Source organism: Urocitellus parryii, chromosome 7 (genome assembly GCF_045843805.1).
Source record: "Urocitellus parryii isolate mUroPar1 chromosome 7, mUroPar1.hap1, whole genome shotgun sequence".
Taxonomy (NCBI): Eukaryota; Metazoa; Chordata; class Mammalia; order Rodentia; family Sciuridae; genus Urocitellus; species Urocitellus parryii.
The window spans coordinates 103,625,258-103,646,736 of NC_135537.1; the positions used below are offsets into that span (position 1 = coordinate 103,625,258).

The 21,479-nt window shown below is 48.4% G+C and overlaps 1 pseudogene; it reads right to left on the reverse strand.

The window, feature by feature from the left end:
• Window positions 1-453: 453 nt before the first annotated feature.
• On the reverse strand, window positions 454-21,086 carry LOC144256090 (uncharacterized; annotated as a pseudogene).
• Window positions 21,087-21,479: the final 393 nt, after the last annotated feature.

Genomic DNA, 21,479 nt, shown 5'->3' on the forward strand with positions numbered 1-21,479 from the left:
GTGCTGCCGCAGAGTTCTACGAGGGGCCCAGTGGCTTAGATCTAACAGGGCCTCGGGGACTTTGTTTGGTAGTATTTGCTAATGCATGGCAGTTGCCCAGCTCTGTCAAGGGATCTGAATCTCAGGAGCCTCACAAAAATTCTACTCTTGAGGAAGGGGAGCCACCCCTCCTCCACACACACACCCCACATACACATCCCCCCCACACACACATTCTCTCTCTCTTTCTCGCCTGTGAACGTGCCTGCCCAGGCTTAATCCCTCGGCGTCTTCACATACATCTGTTCTGAGTCCCGACCCTCCTAAGCTGGTCATGTGAGCACCAGATGCACAGAGAAGATGAGTTCAGCTCTCCTTCGCTTTTCTGATGTGGATCCGCCTGGGTACAATCCTGGTGTCCATTTCCCTCACGTTCTGCTAGGAAGACCCTAGGCCTAGACCCTAGGTGGGCGCTCACCTAAGAGCGTGGCAGTGTTGGCACTGCTCTCCCTGTTCAGCAGCAGGAACTGCAGCTGGAGGCTCAAGGCTCCCCGCCTCAGCTCCCCGTGGCTGTTTGAGAAACACAGAGCACTTTCCATCACCTCCGCATCAGCTCAGTGCAGGCTGCTTTTCTGATTTCAGGTTTTCTAACAGCACACCTCCCTGTTGTATTTCTCTGCGTTCTCCCTCCATCTGGTGAACCACCACCACTGCTGCAACCAGCTGAGCTCCAGTGCTGTCTCTGTTCAGTGTACCTGAATTTCTGAGTCTCTTAGTCACTAGGACTGTCTGGCATTGAATTTTAGTGAAATCCCTCTTGCTCACCTCACTGAGAAACAGCATTCCTGCTGCTTGAATCCCCAGCCACCAGAAATCAACTTCCAGAATTCTTCAAAGATAAACTCCTGTGACTTAGCTTGCTGTCTATGTTAGCACATGGTGATGGGATCACGTGTGCATCGCCATGAGTCATGGGACCTCGCTTTCTTGCCAGGTGGATTACTTTGGAGTGGCAGCCACGGTATACTGCATGCTGCTGGGGACCTACATGAGGGTGAAGAATGAGGGAGGAGTCTGGAAGCCTGAAGGTCTTTTCAGAAGGTAGGTGTCGGCATCGGGCTACAGCGGGAAGAGAATAACTAGGGTAGTAACAGGTTCCATCTGGCAGAAGGGGATCCCTTAGGCAGTGTGGGCACAGCACAAGGCTGGACCAGGGCAGGGAGTGGTCACAGGGCTTCCCACTTAGCCAGTAGCCCACAGAACCCCTGGGAGCTCTTGGGTGGTGACAGGCATCCCGCCCAGGCACGTGTCCCAGAGCCTCAGGGCTGTGCTTACTTGTTTTCTTGTGTGTGGAGATGAAAATAGTACTCATCCTGCCTTCCTCAGATCTTTCCTGGAAGAAGCCAAGGAAATCCGTAGGAAGTATTTGTTACATGCTTGTTCCTTGTCCAGTTACACTTTCTTCTCTTAACTTTTTTGAGGTATATTTAAAACATACAGAAAAGTGAACTCATCTTCTGTGCGCAGCCAAATGGAATCTTATGTGCATATATACCTTCTGGGAATAATTTCAACTGCGATTCCCCTGGCCTTCCCTACCCACTTCCAAAACAGAAAAAGAAAATTGGCAGTAATTTTATAAAATGCCTGTGCCATACGTAGTGAAGCTTAGGTTCAGTCCCTGGAGAAAACTTGGTAACTGTTATGTCTTATTCTGCATATGAGCCATTATATCTGACAAATGTTTTATGCTTCCTCTTGCTCATAATGGAAGGACCAGATGGTCATCCAGAAGGTCTCCACCTCTGGCCGCTTGTGTAAAGGAAAGCCTGAAGCCAGCCCTCTGCATGGCCCTGCTGCCATCTTTCTGTGCTCTGTAGCTCCTCTAGTTGACTTTAACCACTAGAGTAGCCGGAGCTCTTCAGTCAGCTCTCTCCTGAGTAGTACGGCCTGTCCACCTGGTCTGGCACATGTGCAGTTGGGCTCCTTAGAACTACATGTCCAGATCACAAGATGCTGACAGTATGGTAGACACAGGAGCCAAAAGCAAATTGATCTTTTTTTTTTTTTAATGAGGAGAGGTAGCACTATGTTACCCAGACCACCCTCTAACTCATGATCCTCTTGCCTTAGGCTTCCCAGCCCCTGGGGTTCCATGCACTCACAACACCCAGCACAGATAGATTTCCTTTAAAAAATAAAATAGATTTTTTTTCACTGAAAAGTTGTTGCTAAGACTGCTTATCTTAAATCCTGTTTTGGGAGCCAGGTGTGTTGAGACAATTAATTGGAACTTTAATTTCTCTAATGTGGGATAGATTGGATGTGTCCACTCCTGATGGCCAAGTGCTCTTAGGTGAGAGTTCTGTTTCACTACCCACCTGCGGCAGTCAGGGCCAGAACAGGCTGCGTTCCATCCTTGGCCGGTACTTTCTCTCTGCAGGCTTCCTCATCTGGACGTGTGGGATGAGTTTTTTCACACCATGTTGAATATCCCAGACTGCCATCACCTTCCACCTTTGGATTTGCTAAGGCAAAAGCTGAATAGTCTGTTTCAACAGCACTATTCCAACAAAATCAAGACCCTGTTAAACAGGCTCATTGTGCTGCTCTTGGAATATAAGCGTTTGAGAAAATAATTTAAAATTAACTGTGGACACTTTCCCAGAAATCATTTTGTAAATACTATTCTCTTTCTTTGAACCTTGATGGTCTTCCAGATGTATTGTTGATATAAATGTTTGTTAAAAATAAAGTTCACGAAATACATCCATGTGACTTAATTTTTATTAAATTATCCAGCAGAATAGACAAAGTGGCAAGCCCTATGGGGCAGACCTGCTGGCCCTCTTGGCAGACAGACTTTCATGTCCTTTATGGTGCATTTTTGTTTGCTATCTATGAATTATGCATTCTAATCCTATTACTTCAAAGTACCATCAATGGAAAAAATCTCAGATCTTGAAAAGAATTCTCATGAGCTGTATAGACCACTGGACCAAATTAGCCTTTCCTGGCCAGGACCTGGGAGGGCCTGTAACCCCGCTGGGCTTCCTCCACCCTCCCTTTGTGTCCTTAGCACCATGAAAAACAAATCTGAGGCGACACCATCCAGGAGCACAGGCGAATTGCTTCCTCCCACCCTTCTCAGCTCCCATGTCCCCAACTCCGGAGGCAACCATGGCTCATTTTTTTGTATGTGTGAATCTCTAAAATTGGTTCTATAAACTGCATTTTTTAAATAGAACTAGTATCATTTTGCTTTTTTTCACTTAATATCTGATCAGGAATGTAACTGTAGAATGGCCTCATACTTTTTAGTGGCTGTGTGATATTTGATTGTGGCATATCTGTAGTATGGATTCCTAGAAGCAAAATTGCTGGGTCAAAGGTGAGTGCACTTAAAATTTTGAATCTGTGTCTGCTGGTAACCCCCGAGGGTTTTCCCCAGACTGTGAATGTCCTTTTCCCTCCTTCCCTGACAGCACAGATGGGGCTCTGGCCTTTGCCAGTTGGCAGGTGAGAGACCATACCTGCTGGCACTCTCCTTGGCATTTCTCTGATGCATAGACAAGTGCATGTACATGTGTTATAGCACATGTGTGCTCTTCTGTGTTCTCTGTCCTCCACCCACTTTGTGCTTCGCTTGTTCGTTTATCTGAGTCCTTTGTATATGAGGCACACATATTTGTCCCAATGTGTCATCTCTCTGGACTAGTAAATATTTCTACTGCTGTGAAGAATTTTTTAAAAAGTTTTGCTTTATACTCAGACTCATAGTCTTAAATGGCTTTTGACTTTGTCTTAAATGTTGTACTCAACTGAAAAACACAAAAATGTACCTTTTTTTTTTTAAATTAGTACTAATTTGAGCATTTGGGACTAAACTTTTCTGGTTACTATTTAAGTCATATCATTTTCCCCCAATTGGTAATTTGAATATATGAAGCCTACTGATTTCTATAAACAGGATTTTCAATTAATTCTTTTGAAGTTTTCAAATAATCATCCTTATGAAAACAATTCTTATTTTATATTGTTCTAATTTTTGTTTGTGGTTTTCCTTGTCATTGATGATACCTTGAGAAAGAGGTCACTGGTGACACACAACATCCTGTCCCCTGTTCTAAGGGCAGCTTTTCCAGTGCATATCCATTCACTTCATGATACTGGCTTGAGGTAAGATGCTTTTGAGGTGCTGGGTATCTATCTGTTCTTTTTATAAGCAAATATGAAGTATATCATTACTTCACAGTTTTCTTGCCCATTTCCATCTATATTGACCCAGCTATACCTCATTCCCCTGCTGGAATGGGTTGTTATTTATTTAACCAGTCTCTGATTTAGAGACACTTAGTTGGTTTCACAATTTTTTACTACAAAACAGTGAGTGTGAATGCCACTATATCTGTAGGATAAATTGCTAGGTTAGGGACCCCAAAATGCAATTATATTTTGAAAATAAAGATTGTAACCTACATGACCAGTTACACACATACACATATCAAACTTGGAAACTGAAAATGATCCAGGGTCAGACCTCAGCAGGGAAACCAATACCAAACTTCCTCTTGAAGTGTCTAAACAACTGAGCATCTGTAAAGCCAGATTGACAGGATTTTGTTCCTTTTGAAAATGGCTGTTTTCAAAGGAAACCAAGACTGAACAGCTAGAAACTGCACGTGTTCATCTGTGGGAGATAGCTGCAGGGGCCTTAGGCCCTGGGTGGCATGGCCAGTGTCATTGCCAGCCCATATTCTATTCCTGGCTCTTTAACTTGGATCACACTCAGAAACATCCCCATGTGACACCAATAGCATGTCTGCTGTTGCCTGTCTGGTCTGTGATCTAATCCAAGGGCTTCCTTTAAATTAAACTTCTCAATCTGATTTCCTAGCAATGGCTTGTCCCCAGGGTGGGACAAATCTCAACAGAGCTAGTTATTTTAATCATTTCAGTTAGTAGGTATTGTTTTGCTTTTTGTACATATGCCTGGTACAACAAAAAAAACCTTCCTTTAGTTGTAATCAGTGGTCTGGATTTCATGTAGCTAATCAGCACCAGGGAAGAAGCCCTGAGTCCAGAGGGCACCTGAGAGGAAAGTGACAGGTCTGTGCTGGGAGGGCACAGAGTTCTGGCTCACTCCACTGCAGGTATCCCTCCCTGCAGGACAGAGCTGGCTGGGGTGCGTTCACCTGAGTCTCGACCCCAGCTCCTCCTGAGTGTGCAAACCTTGGCTGGACCCAGCTCCTGGTCCAGAGTGAGACCTTTCTAGGGCCCAGGCATTTCCTAGTCACTCTTGAGCCCTGCTCCACATTCGAGTTCCAGCTAAGAAACTAGACTCTTTACTCAGGGGATACAGAGACTCCTGCTTGAGCACCTTCCCGGCTGGCTTTAATCTGATCTAAGGCAATGGTCCTAACATTCATTCTCCCCAAAGAAAAGCCCAAGGGTGGCCTGTGACTCTTGAAAGTAGAGCTGCTGGATAGCCAGGCATGGTTACATGACACGGCAAACCTGGAAGGCCTCCGTGCAACCTTCTCTGCGCTGATCCAAGGAGCCCGTGTCCTTGGTCCTCCTCTCCCATCCTTCAAGTCCGTGCATCTCTCCCATTTGTTTCATTCTGGAATGTTCAGACTAACCCATCTCTGGGTTAGTTAGGCTATGGCAGGCTAAGCTGCTGTAACACAGGGAACCCTGTGGAGACACTCACTTGATGATGAGGATGACCACCACGACATGGAACAGGATGCAGTACAGTTTCACCACCTGATGGGTCACCAGGGCAAAGCTGCCTGCAATGAGCGGGCGGCTATGGAAGCAGCACTCGAAAGCTGCTGGTGCCCAAGCTCAGGGTGCCCTCCTGCACCCCAAGGTCACTAAGCAGGACACACTTCCCCGGGGGCAGGCGCCCAAACCACCAGCTCCCCAGAAAGGCGATGGTGCCACTGGTTCACCACCATGAGCTCCTCCAGCAGCATGGAGGAAGCGGCCAGATCACTGAAGCTGTTTTTGCAGTGCCTGCCCCAGCCAATGCCACCCCTTCAAGGGCAGGTCTCCACACACCAGTGCATCAGTGAAACTTGGGTCAAAGGACCGGATTCTGTCACAGAACAATTCCATCCTGATGACAGCAAATGCATAGTAGACCACCTAGTGTGGGAGGCGCCAGACACCAGGGGTCACTCAAAGTCGCAGAAGCAAGGGGCATGGAGTGCTAGACGCACCCAAGGTCCCACAGAAGGGCAGCGGTGTTCACAAGGATGGTGGTCTCTCCAGCCCAGAGCCACGCAGCTTAGGGGAGTGAGTGGGAAGGGATCGCTGCTCGGCCGGTCCCCCAGAGAAGCCTTGGTAGTTGGTGGAGAGATTAAGGCACAGCTAGGTGGACTCCCCTGGACCTCCCAGGACATTTACCAAGTCAGAAACTAAGCTGCTGGCAAGGCAGCAGTGGGATAAATACCCACTAAACAGGTTAGTCCCCTAGTGAAGGAGAACTGAAGTTGGATCTTTACCTGTTCTTTACGCCAAAATTCACTGCAAAGGTACCAAAACAAACAAAAACCAACCCATAAAGGTAGCAAGGCAGAAAGTGGGGCAGGAAAAGGGCTTCCTAAGCATGCTGTGAAACCTAGAAACTATAAAAAGATCAACAAGTCTGACTATATAATAAATTTAAACTTGGGTATAGCCGCACACCGCCTCCCCCCCAAAAAAAAAGATTATGGGGAGAGGGGAAAGTGACAGATAAGGAAAAGTCATTGTCTTATGCATAAATTACCACAGACCTGTCTCCTTAATAGGCCAAAGAGTCCTACAAATCATATCAAAAGTAAAAGTACCAGCTGGGCCTGCGGGCACATGACTAAAATCCCAGCAGCTCAGGAGGCTGAAGCAGGAGGATTCCAAGTTCAAAGCCAGTCTCAGCAATTTAGCGAGGCCTGAGCAACTTAGCAAGACCCTGTCTCAAAATAAAATATGAAAAAGTCTGAGGATGTGGCTCCATTATTAAGCACCCCTGGGATCACTGGTACCAAAAACAATAACACTAATAATAAAAGTGAAGGTAATAGAGAAATAGAACCAAGGATGTTACTGGAAATATGCATAAATGGCCAAAATCACACGGAAAAGATGCTCAGTCTCATGAGCAACTAAAGCAATGCATGTCAAGACAGCATGGTGCTATTTTCTCATCTATCAGATCTAGGGAGAATGGAAACAGTGAATAAATCCATCTGTGAGCAGAGAAACATACATCCCACATGTCATTTGGAATCCATACTAGAGCATGTTTGTGAAAGCAAGTTGTCACTATCAATCCAAATCATGAACCCATTTACCTTTGCTCACCTCTAGGAGAGCACCCAACACTCACACTCGTGTGAGGACACAAAGATGCATGCCCAAGGATGGCCTTACCACATGGTTTCTGAAGGTGAAAGGCAAGCCCACCCACTGGTCAGTGATGTTCTAGAGTCTTCTATTTTGGGGACACTTCTCTCTCTCTCTCTTTTTTTTTTTTTTTTGGTACTAGAGATTGAACCCAGGGGCACTTAACCACTGAGCCACATCCCTAGCCCTTTTATTTATTTATTTATTTTCAAGACAGGCCTCACTAAATTGCTTAGGGCCTTGCTAAATTGCTGAAGCTGGCCTTGAACTTGCAATCATCCTGTCTTAGCCTCCCAAACTCCTGAGATTACAGGTGTGCACCACCACATCCCATTGGGGCACTTTCCATTATGGTGGCCTTCCCTGGATGCAGGTACCTCCAAAGCATGTGACAAATATGTGCTGTAGAATGAAGTCGGCCAAGTCCGCTGTGCATGGATCACCCCACTGGATTGAACAATGAACTGGGGGTGTGCACCACACACCAGCACATGTGGAAGGGTTTAGGAAGAGCTACAAGAGCTTTGATGGCTGCCTCTGGGAAGCGGCATCCCAGAGCTGGGAATGGGGGACCTACAGTTGACTTTCCATTCTCCTAGGCTAATGGACCTGTCGTTACACAGAAAAAGAAAAGCAAATGCCCTTCTTCTGCAGTGTGCACCCCTTCAGGCTCCCTCAACAGCTCTAAGCAAGAGGCCCCCAGTCCCAAATTGCCTCTTATGACCTTGTTCTCACCAGCACTAAACAAGAGAAGTAGGAGGGGGCTGGGGATGTGGCTCAAGCGGTAGCGTGCTTACCTGGCATGCGCGAGGCGCTGGGTTCAATTCTCAGCACCACATAAAATTAAAATAAAAGATGTTGTGTCTGCCGAAAACTAAAAAATAAATATTAAACAATTCTCTCTCTCTCAAAAAAAAAAAAAAAAAGAGAGAGAGAAGTAGGGGGCTCCCTCCACAAGCAGAACACAGGGTCTCAGGCCTGGGGCAGGGGCAGAGCCATGAGCTGGAAGGACCCCATGTCCCTGTGAGCCCTCTGCTGCCTAAGAATATCCCCCTGGGCCTAAGAATTTCCCCTCGGCCAGGGATGAGGAAGACACTGCCTGGGTCAGCCTGATGGACGGCTGGCATTCCACATGGCAGCCAGGAAGTGCGCCCAGTGCTTCTAGAAACTTGGTATTCCATAAGACTGGCCACTGGAGACCCATACCACTCATTGACTACTTCTCCCTACTGGAGTCTAATACTCCCATGCCTTGAGGCTTAGAGTGATTTCACATCAAATAGCAAAGGAGGGCACGAAGGCAAGTCCAACAAATGTGATCATTGAGGGCCAGTGCTGATCAGAGTGGTCACCGTCACCCGGAACCTAGGAGCAAACCAAGTTTCAGGCAGGAGGCAAAGGAGAAGGAGGAGAACAAAACTGACGCCAGGCCAGCTCGTTTTCCATAAAGCCCCTCCCTAGTCCTGCAGCTGTCCACACAGTGGCCCTGGCCAGTAGCAGAAGCCAGCCTCACAGAATGGGTGTCACAAGCAGCTTCCCGCAGCAATGATAACCTAGAACTCCAGTGAGACTCAGGTGGACGAGGAATAGAGAGCTGCTTGGCCTCATCTGCTTTTCTCCACCAAAGTTGACCCCATTTAAAGCTGTCCTGGAGGAGCAGGCCAGTCCTGGACGGAGGTGGCTGCCAGGCATCCCCGGAAGGGCGGCTGCCCTAAATCAAAAAGTGAGGCTGGGCCAGGTGTGCTGGTGCAGGCCTGGAATCCCAGCTACTCAGGAGGCTGAGGCAGGAGGATCACAAGTTTGAGGCCAGCCTGGGCAATTTAGAAAGCCCCTCACTGAAATGTTATTAAAAATCACATTTTAGGGCTGGGGTTGTGGTTCAGTGGTAGAGTGCTTGCCTAGCACACATGAGGCACTGGGTTCGTTCCCAGCACCAGATAAAAAATACTAAATACTAAATATTGTCCTTCTACAACTAAGAAAAAGTTTTTAAAAACAGCATTTTTAAAAAGGGGGTGTGGATGTAACTCAGTCTAACATGTGTAGGGCTCTGGGTTCCACCCCCAGTATAAAAAATAATAATAATAACTGAGGTTGGGGTTTATCTAGGGCTTTGGGGTCCAACTCCTGAGTATGCACCTTGGTTGTGCATCACTGGAAGAGTGACTTAACTTCTCTATGCTTCAACTCACCACCTATAAAGTAAGGATAGAGAAAGTTCCTACATCAAGGATTGTGGGTGGGATTTAATAAGGAATGGTTAACACACTTGGGTTAGCATTAGCCACCAGCACGATGACTCTCACGCTGTCACATGCAGGGCTAGGCTCAGGGATGAAAGTGGTTCACGCGTCCCCAGGGAGCTGACAGCCGAGTGCTCTTAACCCAGCCTCTGGCTCCTCTCTGCTTCCCTCCTCCTCAGTTCCCAGAGGACCCCACATCCTTCACATGAGTTATATCTCATATTCCAGGTTGGGAGTGTTTGAAGCTCCCATGTAAGACGGTTTTCCATCGGCTTGACCAGGGGAACCACCCAAGTGCAGCCACCTCATGCCACGGCCCCCTTACCTCTGAATGCTGACGATGACCCTTAGGAGCCAGAGGATGCTCGGTATCAAGACAATATCCAGGATCTGCTGACTGTTGTATTTTCTTGCTGGTAAGAGACACAACCCTTTAATAATGCGCTTCCTCAGTCTCTGCCCTGGGGGGACTAGGACTCTGGGTCCCTGGGCAGTGATGCAACTTCCTGTCAAGATGGGAAAGGGGGCTGGGAGTGGGGCTTAGTGGTGAGCGCTTGCCTAGCATGTGGGTGGCCCTGGGTTCTAGGCCCAGCACTGAAAAGAGAAGAGAGCAATGGTCTGAGCACCAACGAAGAAGTGCTGCCTTGAATCTGGAACCATCCCTACAAGTCAGAGCCAAGGTGAGTGTGGAGGCCAGGCTTCCCTGTCCCCAGCCCCCAGCCCCCAGCCCCAGAGCTGTGCGAGCAAATACAGACTGTCCTCAGGAAGTGGCTCCACTTCTACAGAGCACATTGCAAGCGAGCCTTCCTCCCCCAGAATTCTTTTCATCAAGTTCCCTTAAGAAGTCTTAAATAATCCCACACAGGGTGGAAGTAGGTGTGGTAGGAAGAGGCGGGGCAGGGTCGGTGCAGGCTCCTGCTGTGGGGAGGACTTGGGTGGGAGGCTAAGGCAGGCAGGAGATGGAAGGGTAGAGGGCAGCCCTGAGACACGGCCCAGTGTTGGAGAGACGACCAGGTAAGAATCTGGTGTGATGGACTCCTACACGCGAAATCCCTAAAATACTGCATGGCTAGACACACACAAAGGCACCATCCCTCTCAAGAGCATTGGATATAAGTGTGTGTGTGTGTGTGTGTGTGTGTGTGTGTGTGTGTGTACACATAGAGACATATATTTCCTCCCAGTGTTGGGGATTGAACCCAGGGCTCCACACACCAGATTAGTGCTCTATCACTGAACCACACCTCCAACCTGAATACAGAACACTTTTAGTAATTTTCTGGTGTCCCCCCTCCTGGACCCTAAATCTCCACAGTGCAGGGTGGATTTTCAACAGAGAACTGAGTGAGCACCTGATCCTCTGTGAAGCCTAGAGCTGGAGGCACTGACCTGACTGAATGGTGGCATCAGCCACCATGGCCATCAGGCTGCGATGATGATGAGCGTGTCAAACCTAATGGCAAAAGCAAAGTCCATTAAGAATCAAGTGAGAGGCATGTCAAGCTCAGGCTCTGATGGGTCCCCAGAAAACTGAACCAACAGCTTATGTGAGATAACTAGCCAGTGCTGAAATTCATTTCTGGAACTTTTAGGTCACTGCATGGGAGGCAAGAAACACTAGGCTTGAACCAGCCCATGATCATCCATTGGCTGCTCTGAGTCACCCACAGAGATGCAGGAATCACTAACCCACATCACTTCACCTTCCACAAAAGTCTATACTGGTGAAGAACATTTTTATTTCTCTATTTTTTGGGCACCAGAAATTGAACCAGGGGGTGCTTTACTACTGAGCCACATCCTCAGCCTTTTTTTTTCTCCATATTTTATTTAGAGACAGGGTCTCGCTGAGTTTCTTAGGGTCTTGCTAAGTTGCTGAGGTTGGCTTTGAACTCACCATCCTCCTACCTCAGCTTCCCAAGATACTGGGACCACAGGCGTGCACCATGGTGCCCATCCAGTGAAGAATACTTGCAGAATGCACAGTAGGTCTTTCCTGGTATTAATTTTACTATGTGCATTACGACTAAATGGAAGTAGAATTCATCGTGCCATGACTTTCCTGACAGTGGTGCTAAAGGAGAAGAAAACACTGACCAGGTGCCCCCCCAGCCACGTGCACTTCGGGAGAAGTTTCCTGGCACTAAGAGCAGTGGTCACAGGGGTCAGACCCTGCCTAGCTGTGCACCACCAAAGTCAGCCTGTGGCTTGCATCTCTGTGCCCTGCAGGGCTCGACACACAGCAGTTTAAGACGCACCGGCTGGCACACAGCACCAGGGCCAAGGGTGGAGACCAGCGGCCTGGAGAAGGGAAGGCTCGTGGGAGACACATTCACCGCCCAGGGGAGGGCTGGCCAACAGCCCGCTGGCCAGCCACACATTCTGAGTTTCTGACAGTGAGGTTAGGGAGCGCGCCAAGGAAGCTGCCAAAGGAATTGCCTCCTTGGCCATGATGTTCTAGGATGCCTGGCCTTCATCCCTAGTCTCATGACCTGAACGCCTAAGAGCCCTGTCCCTCCAGTGATAAGTGACAGAGGTGGAAGGAGCATCCTTTGCTATTCATCACAAGCCCTTTTTCAACCCCACCTGAGCTTAATGAGGTCGCCCTGGGAAAGCCCCTCAGGATGGGGATGTGAATCGACAGGGGAACCTACCAGGGGATCAGAGAGCTAGAACTTCCAGCCCCACCCCCATCCTTGTCCCCTACCTCTGGGGAGGGCAGAGGGGCTGAAGATTGGGTTGATGACCAATGGCCAATGTGTAATCCGTCATGCACACATAACGAAGCCTCCACAAAAAAAAACAATAGTGTTGGGGGAGCTTCTGGGTTACTGAGGGGCAGGGAAGGGCGCACCTGTAGAGGGTATGGGAGCTGCGCACCCCTTTTCTGCACCCTGCACCTCTCAGTCTGGCTGACCTGAGCTGTACCCTTGTACAACAACCAGAAATCTAGTAACCAAAGTGTTTTTCTGGTCACCTCTGATTTATAGGCGATCAGTCAGCAGCACAGGTGTTAATCTGGACATGCAGTTGGTGTCTGGAGAGAGGACAGTCTTGGGGACTGTCCTCAGTCTTGGCTCAGCACTCAACCTGTGGTATTTGATGCTAACTGTGGACAAATTGTGTCCAAATTTAATTGAATTGCAGGACACAAAATTGACGACCAGAGAGTTGGACAGTTGGTAGGTGTGAGAAAAAATAACACACACTTGGTGTCAGAAGTATTGTGAGTGACCATAGGTGGGATAGGGGTGGATCACCAGATTGGACAGGGCAGAGGGGGGGGGGAAAGGAGGTTCTGGGAATGGGAAAGACAGTAGAAGGAATTCGACGTAACTTTCCTAAGTTCATATATGAATACACGACCAGTGGAACTCCATACCACCAAGTTCAACCACAAGAATGGGAGATTATGCTCCATGTATGTATGATAGGTCCAAATACACTGTACTGTCATTTATAACTAAAAAGAACAAAAATATTTTTTTAAAAAAGAAGTATTGTGAGAAAGTAGAGAAAAAACATTGGGCTTCCTTCTTTTAAAGATCCTTCCCAACTCCAAGATGTCAAGGTCTGTGGTTCTCATTTTAATTAGACAGTTCAAATTGACCTTGGGAAGTTCGGCCTTTACCCACGCAGAGGGTTCCCCTCCTAGAGCTCATTATAAGATGCCTCTACACAGGTGGAGCTTGGAGACCTGCAGCCATGTCTCTGAACTGTGACAGGAAGTCCCCTGTCCCCTCCCTAGGACACACACTCACCAGTTCCAGAATTGCTTCCTTTCAAAATAGGCTCTGGGCTCATGCGTGTAGAACTTCAGGAGGATCTCAAGAACTACAGAGAAAGGAAAAGCCACTCGGTGTAGGAGACGAATGGGTTCTTCTCATCCAGGGCAATTAACATGGCATTGATTAGAATGACGACATCATAAACCCAGACAAAGATCCTGCCTTGGGGGGAGAGAGAGACCCTGTCACCCCACATTTCAGCGAAAGGAGTGCGATCCTCTTTAGGGCCCTACCGGAGAGACTTTATTTCTCAGCATCCCCAACACACACCACTCCTCACCCAGGAAGGTTCTAGCAGAGCTGGAATTCATCTGCCTCTGCTGACCCTGGTGCAGCCTTCCTTTCCCAAGAGGAACCAAGAAGGAGGGAGAGAGGTGCAGCTTCCCCAGGCTCCCCTAGGGGGCAGCACCTGGGTCAGATGAAAGCTGAGGCAGAATCAGGGGGCAGGGAGGTGGTTAGGGTTCGGTCCAGGATGTCCCCAGGAAAAATTGCAGCCTTAAATAAGAGAGCTTCAGAAAACCTACTCCCCATGCACACCTTCCAGGTGATCCGCCGGTCTAGCTTCCTAAGTTTGGAGACAAAGTGGGTGAACAAGCCAGCCTGCCAGCCCCACTTCAGCTCCCCCTTCCAGCTCCTGCACAGCTGCCCCAGGTGTTCAGGTGCCCCAGGGAGCCTGCCATATGCACAGGTAGGGGACAGCATGGAGAGGCCACCCCTGTGAGGAGCACTTCTGTGATTCAAGATTGGAATTGACAGAAGAGTCTCCGTGTAAAGATCTTTGATAAATTCCAAATGCAGGCAGCTAACAGGGACATTCACCTGTCTCAGGGGCTTCCGAGCCATTTGCTTTTATGAAACATTAAATGTAAAGAAAACAAGAGGCCACTATGGCTGAGAATAGGTCACACACATTAAAAGTAAGGCCTTAAACCAGGATAAATGGCTCTTTCCAGAAGCCATCGGCTAGAAAATTAAGGGATACACAGTCCTCCTTTAGCAGTTATCCCAACAAAGCTGACTCATCAGTCCTGACCATAATTCACAGAATCAAGTGCCAGATTTGTGTCAACTTCGTGATTACGCTGGTGGGGCCAGGACCTCCTGAATTCAGAGAGGGGTCAGCTTCCCTGGCTCAGGGAGCACACCTCTCCATGGTCCTTGAGTGTCCTGGGAGACATCACCAGAAGAAGCACATTCTAGAAGCCTATTCTCCCAGGAGAGCCCACACAGTGTGTCCTGACCCCTTTCCAGGCCTCCCTGAGAAGCCAAAGCAGTGACAGGCTGTAGGTTTGTCCTTTCAGCAATGCAGCATGCTCAGCGCAGGTGGTATGGGCAGGGTCTTCTTTTAAAGCAAAACTGTCCCTGTGTCATTCACCTTGCCAGACCATCCTCTGGACCAAGAGGCTTGCAGACGACTGGTACACCCATGGCACCCAGGCTTCTAGCAGATGTCTCCTGATGTTGACGGTGACCACCTGGACATTGAGGAGGTCAGCCAAGTGGAGAAAGTTCGTTTTGTGTGCAACAGAAAAATGACGCCAAATCCGTGTTTCACTAAGGTCCAGGGCGAAGTCAATTTGGTGTAGACTCTGAGCTCTGCATTTCACAGAGGAAGACCTAAAGCCCCCACAAGGGGGAGCCCGAGGGCAAGAAGCCATACTGCTGTCCCCCAGCGTCCCACCTGCCTGCCCTTGTTCAGACCCTCCACCCACTTAAGGCAGCAGGACAGTATTCTGCTCATTTGCATGTTACCCACTCACTCAGTGCCCTTCACTCTGCCCTCAGGCCATCCCCTGACCTGTCAGGGGTTAGAAGGAAATTCTCCTTCAAAGAATAGCCTGACATTTACAAGAAATAGCCTCCTGGGAGACATCCTGCCTGGGAGACATCCTGCAGCTACCTATCTCCCTGGAATATCCTGCAGTTATCAGGATCATCAGACATCTTGCAGCTGGCAGTTTTACCACCCACATCCAGCAATTGCTGATTAGAGAGCTTCCCCATACCCAGCATATAAATACCCCTGTGTGAACAATAAAAGTTTGCAGCTTGATCAGAACTCCTGTCTTGCTGTCCTCCCTCGTGTCTCTTGTCCCTTCATTCTTCCCCACCTAGGTTCGCTGCCCACGTTGATGTGTCCTGCCGGTCCTTCTCCCCACCTCCAAAGCGTATGAAGCCCATATACTTCTTCTTTTTTTAGTACCAGGGATTGAACCCAGGGGCACTTAAGCACTGATCCACATCCCCAGCCCTTTTTATTTTTTTTATTTTGAGACAGGGTCTTGCTAAGTTGCTTAGGGCCTCTCTAAATTGCCGAGGCTGGCCTTAAACTTTCGATCTTCTGCCTCAGCCTCCTGAGTGCTGGGATTACAGGCATGCACCATGGCAGCTGGTGAAACCCATGTACTTCTACCTGGGCCCCGACCTTCTTCTCCACCCACCTGACTGCCTTGTCCTTTCCCACGAACTCTCAAACCCATAGCCTCATCACGCTCACCCTCTAGCCCAGGCCGAAAAGCAGGTGTGTTTTCTCAAACCACTTGGACCCACTTGACTGATGAGCCAATGGTCCCAAGAGCTGCTGAATGCCTGGGGTCCTATGTCCCCACCACCCTGTCACCTCTCTCCCACTTGGCCAGTTCCCAACGCAGTTAAAGAATGAATGTCCAGTAATAGCATACAACTTAAAGAAATGTCATCAGTGGATGGAATTGAATGTGTATGTGTTAATCCAGAAGATTCAGCAGATAGGACAGACCAAAGAAAATCAAGACAGTAGTAATTTTTTGTTAAGAAGGAATTTGTACCCATCTGCCATGTAATGTCATAGTTTAGGCATCAGCAAGCTCTTATTAAAAGGTCCAATAGTAACTACATTAGGCTTTTCAGGCCATCATCTCTGTCAGAACTACTTGATTCTGCCATTAGGGCATGAAAGAGGCCATGGAAAGCACATGAATGGATGTGCATGGCTGTGTTCCAATAGAACTTCATTTATAAAAACAGGGAGCCCCACTTGGCCAGTGGACTGTGGCTGGCCCATCCTTAGTGTAGACCACACTGCCTGCCTCATACTCTCTTTATTAACAAGTATAAGACATTACACAATGTACACATGTGTCAAAACATCACAGGGTACCCCATAAATATACACAATTTTATGTTATTATGTATCAGTTAAAAAGTAAAGATTAAGCTGTCGGCTGAGGGTGTGGCTCAGAGGTAGAGCACGTGCATGAGGCACTGGGTCGGATCCTCAGCACCACATGAAAATAAAATAAAGGTACTGTGTCCACCTATAACTAAAAAAATCAATTTTTTTTAAAAAGGAAAGATTAAGAAAACATTTGAGACCACAAAAAGTAGATATCACTAAGGAAAAAAAATATAATTCTACTCCACCCGTTTTTTCTGCCCTTATATTTTATGCTTCTCTGTTTAACACTGGATTCAAGTTCCAACACTCTGGGTGCTAACAGGATTCCTGTGTCAGCCTTGGAATCCACAAGTCCTCACATCTGTTGACCCAGTGGGGACATGGGATGCTCCACAGCACCCTTTCCCTCCTTCACCTGTTCCGAGGTGAGACCGTGTGAGGTGTGTAATTGAAGACCTGTATTATTAAAACTGTCTTTTGAAAGTAGCACATAAGGAAGGAGCCACCAGTCAGCAGAAAGCTCTGCTGTAGACTGAAAAACATAATCAACCACCCGCAAGCCAGCAAATTTGACTCGTTATCTTCCTCAAAAACAGGTTGGCCCAGGAGTGATGTTTAAATTGAGGCAGCTGTTTGTTAAAGGCAAAATACTGGGGAGTCTGTTCAACCCAGCGGCTTGCTGGCATATTCTCCTCACCACATGGATGGATCTTTATAAAAAAGGCCATGACTAATTCCTTTTGCAAATCAGGTGAACCTTGGTCTCATTTAACTTATAATCATGATTCAAGTGACAAAATAGAGCCGGCTAAATGCTGAGGACCTGTCTTGCAGACTCACACCTGTGATCCCAGTTACTCAGGAGGATCACAAGGCCGAGGCCAGGGTCAGCATCATGGTGAAGCTCCAGCAACTCTGCCTATCTCATCTTAAAATAAAAAAGATAAAGGGCTGAGGATGTGGTTCAGTGATTAAGTACCCCAGGGTTCAATCCTCACTACCATTTTTTTTATAAAATTTTTTAATTAAAATAACAGTCATCCCTCTGTCTTGTGGGTTCCACATTCCCAGACTCAACCAACCTCAAGTAAAAAATATTCAGGGAAAAAAATGTGTCTGCACTGAACACTTGCAGACTTTTTCTTCTGTCACTACTAGTGTAACAAGGATTTTCGCAGCATTAACTACTAGAAGAAATCTAGAGATGATCTGAGGGTACAGGAAGATGTGTTGGGTTTTGTGCAGTTGCTCTGCCATACCCCCCATGGGGCTTGACATCCTGTGATTTGGTGTCTACAGGGATCCTGGGACCAACACCTCAGATCCTGAGTGACTGTGCAGTGCTGCTGCTTTTCCTATCACTTATTTTATTTTATTTTTTAAGTTGTAGATGGACACAATACCCCTATTTTATTTATTTATTTTTATGTGGTGCTGAGACTTGAATCCAGCCTCTCACCCACGCTCGGCAGGTGCTCGACCACTGAGCCACATCCCCAGCTTCCCATCACTTTGGGAAGCACAGTGAAGAGGGCCATCAGAGGTGATGGCTCCTTACCCACGTGTCCCTCTGTCCCTCGTCTGAGGTCCTCAGAAGTAGCTCCAGGTGGGAGGTGCTGATGTAGGGCACCACCACCTTCACCAGCTGCTTCCACGCAGCCTCCTTCACCGCAACCTCGGTGCCCACCTTGAACTTCAGAAGGCGGAATGCCTCCAGCACCTGGGGACATTTCAGAGAAGCCAGTTTTTGAACCCCGTTCTTAGAAAAGCAGAGTGGGGTATTTTAAGAGAAGATTCAAGAAGATGTCCGTTTCTTCAACACCAAACACGTGGGGGTCAAGGAGGAGTTCAGGGAGAGTCACTGACGGGTCAGCCAATGACCAGGACGTCACCCTCCCTGCTCCACGTCAATTTTGCTGACCACGCCTGCGGTCACAGACTCATCTTACCAAGTGTCAATGAGGGAACCCATGGAGGACAATCTGTGGTGAGAAACAGACCAACAGCAGAAGGCTCCAGACTCCACTCCGCCCCAGAGGAAGGATTCCAGAAAGGAAGGGGCTGGGGCACCACTGAGGGGAGAGAGACACAGGGAGAGGGACACAGGGCTCCATTAAGACAGCCAGAGAGACGAGGAGACAGCCGAGGCTGCCTGCTACCCCCTCCCCTGACTTAGGCAATGACAAGGCCCTACTGAGGTGGATGGCGCCAGGCGTCCATCATCTGGAAGAGCGCAGTATGTTTCTGGGAATGGGCTGGTTTGGTTTTGTATTCCTTTAATAAGTCTAGTTGCAACTTCTCATATGACCATTAAGTATGAAGGAAAAAACATGAATTTCCCAATTAATGCAACTACTTCTAAAGAATAGATCTGTTTGCTCTAAATGCAATGATTCAACTGTGGAACGTAAATTGTTAATGTTTAATGAGAAACCCCCTGTAGGAAAAACAGTCGAGGAAGTTTTTGAGAAATTAAATTAAAATCTAAAGAAGAAGAATTAATGTTAAGAAGACAGATTAGTGCTTAGTACTGGGCAACTTGTTCTTATTCCTGTGCACAATGGTTTGTGCTCTTGCTCTTGTTTGATTAAAATTAGTAGCCTCTCTTTCAAAGTTAACCGCTTACCATAACGGTGGCACCAATTCTAGTCAAGAAAGAATAGTCAAGGTGTAGGCCAGTAGTCTGGGACATTTCTAACTTATTAAAAACTAAGTGGAAACAGCTCAAAGCAAAGTGAACTGAAAGTAAAAATGCTTGCTTATGCATAAGCCAAGATACATTCTTCTATTCTAATTGTAGCTATGTAATACTTTGCTTCTTTGAATAATGATTTCTGTTTTGTAACCACAAAGTACTGTGAGTCTGCCAAAATGAAAAGTATATATGATTAACTTCACAAGTAAAGATTGGGTTCAGCACCTTCATCTTGGTGTCTGCGTTGTCTCTCCACCCCCTTTCGACTACTCCTTACCATCTGTTCGTCTCCTGAGACCCCCTGTGGGAGCTGGACTCCTACAGCTGCCATCTGGTCTGACCACAGGGAACTTTCCAGAAGGAGAGGAAACTCAACAACGCCCCTCAGGTTAGAACCAGCCATCCAGCTTCCGCGCTCAGTCCTACTGCTCCCTGAGGCTGTCCTGCAACACGGCAACCAGGTGATGGGCTCCCACAGCTGGATGGTAAAAGCTTAAAGGGTCTCAGTCACTGTGGATTCCGCAGAACCTTGGGTGGTTCCAGGCACAAAAAGCACATCTAAGACATGTGTGCTGGATGATGCATGTTAAGGAAGGCTGGTTTTGAGGCATAGGAGGCACATCAACTGTTTGTCCAGCAGTTCAAGTGAGGAGAGACCCAGACCTTGAGGAGCAGCCTCTTCCACCAGGGGAGGCCTGGCCTTGGCGCCAGGAGGCCCCGAGGTTCCTTGGGACCCTGATAGAGCCAAATGTCTTCAAAGTCCAGCTCTGAGACTCAGTTCCACTGCTCTCTTGCCCTCTACTGCAAGCCCTGTCCTTCTCCCCAACTTTCTACCTGCCCCCAGTGGGGACACCCCTCAGCCACAGGAAATTCAAAACAGGACCAAAAAGTCAAGAGCCAGAAGGAAAACTGACCTTTCAGGAAAGGTTTCTCTGTGCAGTAAGTTTTAGAGTAAAAGAAGGTCCGTGCAGCGAGGGAGTGGGACGGCTGGGCGTTGGGCAGCTCCAGGCAAATGCAGCTCCCTACCACCCGGGCACTCAGAAACCTCTGCACAGCCTCTGCCCACAGGAGACCAGTGGTCATAAGCAGAGCACACAGGGCTGGCTCTAGAGTGTTCCCTTCCGTTTGAGGGGGAAGGGGTGGAAGCTTGGAGAACATCCCCAGTCCCATTGCACATGCACACTGCAAAGAGCCATGAGCTTCAGGAGGCATTAAAAGCAACAAGCAGAGCCAGGAGCTTTGCCACACAAGGGTGGGTATCCTGGCTAACCACTGTCCTTCGGATCTCCTCGGATACATCCTGAGCCCCACCAGGAAGACTGGTAAGAGACTTCCGTGGAGCAGAAAGGAGCAAGACGTCAAAGGAGCCCTCAGCTCCACCCAAGTAAACAATAGGGGACGCCTCCAAAGGGTCAGCAGAGACGCTCCCACCTCCCGGCCCCCAGCTCCAGGTTCAGGCACTTACCTGCAGGTCATTGTTGTAGACCATGGCCAGGAAGACGGACATGAAGATGTGGCTGTTGATGATGATGCAGGTCATGAAGTACGAAGAGAACAACCAATGCAAGGTATAGGCAGGCATCCTAAGAGGATTGGGTCATGTTTCCCAGTGCCCATCCTGGTTCTGTGGCCTTTCAGGCTGGCCTCAGGCGACATCCCCCCTCCTACAGGCCCTGGAAAACCTGCCCACTCTACCTCTCCCCTGTGGGCTGCGAAGGGTCCTCAGAGCCATCCCCGTCCCTAATGCTGAAGCTCGCTCCAAACCTGCCCTTCTGACATTCTCGGTGCCTTAGGAAGGCGCCAGCATTCAACATGGTCAGGACCTGAGCCATGTCGCTGTCCAATTCTCTCCCTCGCATGCAGTTATGGAGACCTAGGAGGAGAGCCACCTGCCCTGAGCGATGGAGGGAACCGGAAGCATGGTCACGCTGCATGGTGGAAGGCGCAGATAGATTCCCCCGACATCAGCAAGAATGAAAGGGGCACCCACAGTGAATGCCTGGCCAGGAGGAGACGCGACAGTTAAACCACTTCCATGGAAACTGGATTTCCTACAGGAGGGATTGGAGGGCTGGAAGAAAAGACCCACGAGAACACAGCAGGACAGGGACTTCCCTGGCTTATGTTTTCACCAGGGCCAGCCCCAGAAGGAGCGAGAGCCACACTGAAGGTCCTGCCCATCACTCCATGACAGATGCCTTCCCCTTCCCCAGGCACTTCAGGGA